Raw genomic sequence first — 6,557 nt, forward strand, 5'->3', positions numbered from 1 at the left:
TGTTTGTCAGGTGTCTATGATGGCATTTCCTTCTATGTTTCTTGCTCATAAGGAAAAATCATTTTTCAATTGTCATTTTACAAATTGCTTTCTCTTATTTGACAGTTTACTCTTTACATGTGGCTAAAGTTGTAGGAGAAATATTCAAACTGAATACAGAAAAGAATGTGGATGTGGATGACTTAAAGGAATTTGGACTAGCAAAGTAGGTCAAAGGTTGACTCTGGGGAGGAGAAATTTACAAGAAATTGAGGAAATTTGAAGGAGAATAATCTCCAGGTCCACATTCTGGTCCAGATTTTTCTTTCAGATTTTTAAAAGTTTCATTTATTTTTTTAATTTATGGAATAAAACAAGCATATTGATAATATAGTATAATGAAAAAGATTGCACATAAAACTGAAAATTTATTATATACTATTTGAAATTCCTTTTAAGTATATAATGATATCATTATATAATTTCTTTGTTTTTCCTTTCTCCCCTCACTCTCTATGACTACCATTAGACACTTTTAGATTCAAAGAAGAGCAGGGTCAAGGGCAATTCGTCAGTATGTCAGTCAATAAATATGTTTTAAGGGTCTTCTTTATCCCAAGCTTTGTGCTTAGGTCAGGAAATATTTAAAAGGATTACGAGGAATTAAGAGTGATTTGATAATAGAATCTGAAGAAGAAAAGGGAAAAGAAGAAGGACAAAGCAAGGTAGGTAAGAAAAGGCAAATGGAATAATTAGAGAAAACTATTGAAAATATTGGAGAAACAGGAAGTTGGTGTAAAATTGCAGGGGTGCCAGACAACTTGAGGCTGTCAAAAGTATTAAGACTAAGGAAAAGAAGTTGAATGGGGTTTATGTATTTTTAGAAGAAAGACTTAACTATAAAATTTTAATATGTTTAAGTTTGAGATGTAAACACCCATGAGTAATTTTTGTTTCTTTTAAAGAGCTATAATCTCAATGAGGGCTATGTGAAGTGTGTAAAGTTTACATGTTAACCATAGCCTGTCTATGTTCCAATAGTCTGATTTTCCTCCTGAATGCAACTGTGAAGAAATTTGAAGAACGCCTCTTCCATTTTCAGATTTTTAGAAGAATAAGGTGTTATTAAAGGAAATGGAAATGAAGCTTTTCAATTGGGATCTGGAATGAAAGAGAGAAGACATGGCTTTGTCATAAAGAGGAAGCAGCTAGTTGACTAGGATATAGAATGCTGGGCCTAAAGTCAGGAAGACTTGAGTTCAAATCTGAATTTAGCCACTTCCTTGCTGTGTATCCCTGTCTGCCTTCATCCACTGGAGAAAGAAATGGCAAACCCTTTCTTATCTTGGTCAAGGAAATCTCATACCCAGCATTGGTGTACTATCATCCATGGGGTCACAATTGAACAACAAAATAACAGACTCTAGAGAATAGAAGATTTATACCAAGGGGGGGGGGGGGTGGACAGAAAAATACTACTGTACAACAAGAGCTTAACAACAGATTTGAACTTCTCCCTGAAGAGAAGGAAGTTCGACACTCTGAGGAGCATGTCTCTTTTTGCTCCCAAGGAGGATCTCAAAATCCCCACAAGTTATCATGTCAGAGACCATTCAACAAGGGCTAAATGAGGGACTGAATAGTAACAGTAGTAGTGGGTAACACTGAGTAGTACTGAGGGATATTGAGGCAGCAATTTGTTCAGTTGATAGCAATAATTATGGGGCAAACAAACATAACATGATGTCTTAAGACATCAAAACAAAAGTATTCCCTTCTATTGACTCATGGGTATAAATGATAATGTTAGAAAAAAACTTAAATGTAATTATGAAGTCTTAGGCAAAAAGTTGAAAACTTTGGGGTCCCAGTTTATTTTTTATTCACCATTATCTGTTAAAAACAAGACATGTAAAAGAAAAAAAATTAAGAAAAGAACACTAACCAAGAAGTTGGTTTTTAAGAAAAGGACTTGGACTTCAGAACTATGATTTCAATTATAGAGATGACAAGATTCTGGTAAGAGGGGCAGCTAGGTGGCACAGTGGTAGAGTACCAGCCTTGGAGTGACCTTGGGCAAGTCACTTAATCCCATTACCTTAAATTTTAGAAAAAGATTCTGGTAAGAAACAGAATACATTAAACAAAGATGTATAAAAATATGTCTGCTGTCAGTCAACACAATTTTATTAAGTGCTATGTAAAAATGACAAGTTGGTGGTATAGTATTTAGATAAAGTACTAGACTTGGAATCAGGAAGACTTGGGTTCAAAACTCACCTTATGGACCAATTAGATGGAACTGGATAAATGTAACATTGGATTTAGAAGCAAAAGGATTTTTTCATGAGTTCAAATCTGGTCTCAGATTCTTACTAGCTGTCTGATCCTGAGCAAGTGACTTAACACTGTTTGCCCAAGTTCCTCATCTGTAAAATAAGCTGGAGAAGGAAAACGGCAAACTACTCTGCTATTTTTGTGAAGAAAATCCCAATAGGGTCACAAAGAGTAGAATAGGACTGAAATGATTAAACATCCACATGGACTAGGTACTGTGTTAAATAACTAGTAATACCAAAAGATAACCTTGAGGAATTCATATTCTGATGAATGAGAAATATGCAAACCAATATGTATATGATGAGTTATATTGTTTAAACAGGGAGTAATCTCAGAAGAAAGGCATTAGCAATGGGGAACACTCAGAAAGAGCTCTCGAAAAAGGTAGAATCTTATACATATAGTCCAAAAAAATTTCAAATTAACACACATTGCCCCACATTGAATTTCTTATAAAGAAGAATGAAGTTAAGACATTTAGAAATTAAAAAGAGACAAATATTCAAGAAAGGAGCTAGTCATTAAATTAATGGCCTCAAATGTCTATATAAAAAATACCTAGAATTTAGGCAACAAACTAGAGATCCTGAGGGAAGAAAATTTGACTTCATAGATATCATTAAGACTTGATTAAATGATATATGATTGCTATGACTCTGAATGGTTATAGATTATCCCCCCCAAAAAAAACCCAAAACAAACAGGATAGATAAAAAGGGATGGTAGATAGTATTTTATATTAAGATTGAAGGAATCAAGAAAGAAAGTTTTGGGTAAAGAACAATGGAAGGTTAAATAGATGTGATTTTTGTCATTAGAATGTAAGGGGGGGCCAGTTAGGTGGTGCAGTAGGTAGAGCACTGGCCCTGGAGTCAGGGGTACCTGAGTTCAAATCCAACCTCAAACACTTAATATTACCTTACTGTGTAGCCTTGGGCAAGCCACTTAACCCCATTGCCTTGCAAAACCTAAAAAAAAAAAAGAAAGAAAAAGAAAAAAAAAAGAATGTGGTAGAGGTCACTTGAACAGAAGGTGTAAATGGATGAGGAGTTTGAGAAGCAAATTTCAAGTCTGGCATAGAAACCTGTTATGAAGTAGTAACTTCCATTTTCCCATTATCTGCAGAAGTGTTTTTTTTTCTTACCTTAATGATAATTTCCTCTTCAAAAGGCAGAACTAACTAGGGGAATTTCTATTTTAGTATTGAGTTACTAAAAGGGAAGAACTGATATTTAGGACATTGGGGGGGAAGCAACCATTCGTTCTTATAGTTTGTGATAGAAAAGAAGAAAGTTAAGCTTAGTCTGACTTAGACCCTAGGTTTTGGGTAAACAGATTTCAAAGGGTTCAGAGGAAAGATAGATAGGATTCCATGGATTAAAATGCTGCAGGAGGAGCCAGCCCAGGATGATCAACTGTGTTGTGGGAACAATATCAATAAGGCTCAAGCTGTTGATGCAGCCTCCTGGACACCTAAGTACAAAACAACCAAGACATGAGAGGCTGGTTTCCTAACTTGAGGTTTGAGACCATAGCCCAGAAGCATGAATACGCCTGCAATGCAGTGTTTAACTGAATTAATGTTTTAACCTGAATGAATAGCCCTTCCCTGTTCTGAATTTCCTTTGCCTGGTATGACTAAACAAACATTGTTGCTAACCTACTAGATGAATCACAAATGTCCTATTTCATTCTAGTTTCTGACCCAAATGACCAGAAGTCGGTCCTGGATCAGATCCAGCCTGTTGTATATGAGATGTGCTCAAGAATGAGATTCTGAAAATGCAATTGGGAATTATTTCCAATGAGGAGGGTAATTTGGATTTGTCTGAAGAGATTGATGTGGAAGCATAGGAAATTCACAATCTACAGGTTGGGGTATATGTTTGTGATGGAATACTACTGTGCTGTAAGAAATGATGAGCTCATAGATTTTAGAAAAACATGGAACAACTTGCACAAAATAATGAAGCATGAAATAAGCAGAACCAAGAGAACATTGTATATAGTAATAGCAATATCTGTTTTAATAATGACTTTGAGTGAATAAGTTGTTTCTTATAAATACCCAAATTAACTCTCAAAGACATATGAAGATACTATCTGCATTCAGAGAAAGAACTGATTAGTAGAAGTATGCATAGAATAATTTTACATATGTGTGGATGTGTGTGTGTGTGTACACCTATTTGTGTCAAATGGTAGGGGGAAGGGGGAAAAGGAGAAAAAAGAAATCTACATATTTTCATCGGATTTTTGAAAAGAATAGCAAATTTTAGTAGCAGATTTGCAGTTTCATGTACAATAATTTTTTTATTGTACTATGTTATGGGAATGCTTGTTTTATTCCTTAAAAATAAAAATTTAGAAATTTAAAAATTAAATTTGGATCATGTTATTTGCTCACTTCAAAAGAGAGAAATAGAAGTATCAAAGAAGAGCTAGGATTTTTTAGAGGAAAGTGGGGTGATAATAACTGATAGCAAAGAATGGGGAAAGCTGCTCAACTCTTAATTTTGGCTCTGTTTCCTCTCATGTATACAGACTATTGCACTGGATAAAAACAAAGTAAGATTAAGGAGTTAATACCCTAGATCAGCAAAAAGATTCTATGAGAACACCTAGCTGTCCAAGATTAAGTCAAGGAACCTGAACCAGATGAGCTAAATCCTTGAATTGTAAAATATCTGACAGATTTGACTCAGATTTGAGTCACTGGGAGTGATATTTGAAAGATCATAGGAAACAGAATAATACCATAGGATCTAAGAAGGACAAATTCCCTAATTTTCATTAAACAAAAATAAGAAAAGGAAGAGAACAGAACTCATAAACTGTAGATTAGTGGGCTTTCCCTTTGATTCCCACAAAAATTCTAAAGCAGTTCATTAAAGAAATGGTTGACAAATACCTGAAAAGGGAGGGTCATTACTGGAGACAGTATGGTTTTATCAAACCTTTTCATACTAGACTATCTTCTTTTCCATATTTGACAAGATTATTAAACTAATATTTTAAATAATGGGATTGCTATGGATATAGTTTATCTAGATTTTAGCAAAGTTTTTCTTAAATTACCTTTACTATTCTTGTGGAGAAAGATGAACAGATAAAGATCAGATAATTTCAAATTGGTTAGATGGTTAGAATTAAAGAGAAATTGTTCATTGGTTCAAGGGCTGTGTGCTGCTTAATATTTTTTTATCAAAAACTTGCAAAAAGTCATAGATGACACATTCATCAAATTTGTAGATAATATGAAATAAGAGGGATGATTAACACAATGATAGAATTGAGACCCAGTAGGATCTTAAAAGACTAGAACATTGAACAGAATCTGATATTAAATTCAATAAAGTACTTGAGTGCTTAACTTTACAGGTATAAAAAATCAATTCTACAAGTATAAGATCTGGGAGACATAGTTAGAGAATAGTTGTTCTGAAAAAAAATAGTCATGGGACCATAAACCCAATATCAGATAGCAGCTGTGTGATATGGCAATCAAAAAAAAGTTCATGTTATTGGGGGATCTTTTTTTCTTTTTTGGTCATTGACAAATTCCACCTGAAATATTGTGTTCTTAAGAAGTATATTAAAAACCTAGAGAACATCAAGAGGAGTACAGCCAAGATGGTAAAGAAACCTTATAGTCATATCATATATGGAAAAGTTGTACATATAGGGTATTTTAAGGCTGGAGAAGAGAAAACTTAAGGGAGTCATAATAACTATCTTGAAAAATCTGAAGGAATAATTTGAGGGGGAGCAGTAGATTTGTTCTGTTTGGCTTGAGAGAACAGAATCAGCAGCTCTGAGTGGAAGTTACAAAGAGGCCAATTTTAGGTTAAATGTCAGGAAAAATTTCCTAACAATTAAGTAGTTCAAATATACAATGAGCTCTCTTGAGAAAGGTGGGTTGCACCTCCTTAAAGAAGAGACAATGAGGGGCAGCTAGGTGGTTCAGTGAATAGAGTACCAGTCCTGGAATCAGGAGTGCCTGAGTTCAAATCTGATCTCAGGCACACTTAATAATTACCTAGCTGTGTGGCCTTGGGCAAGCCACTTAACCCCATTGCCTTCAAAAACAAAGAGAGAGAGAGAGAGAGAGAGAGAGAGAATGATAATTTATTAGGTATGTTACAGATTGAATTCTTTTTCAGGTGTGGTGAAACCAGAAAACTTTAGAGGTCCTTTCCAGTACTCAAATTCTGTGATTCTGTGGAGTGGTCTGAGTC

Source organism: Macrotis lagotis, chromosome X (assembly GCF_037893015.1).
Source record: "Macrotis lagotis isolate mMagLag1 chromosome X, bilby.v1.9.chrom.fasta, whole genome shotgun sequence".
In the NCBI taxonomy this organism is placed as follows: domain Eukaryota; kingdom Metazoa; phylum Chordata; class Mammalia; order Peramelemorphia; family Peramelidae; genus Macrotis; species Macrotis lagotis.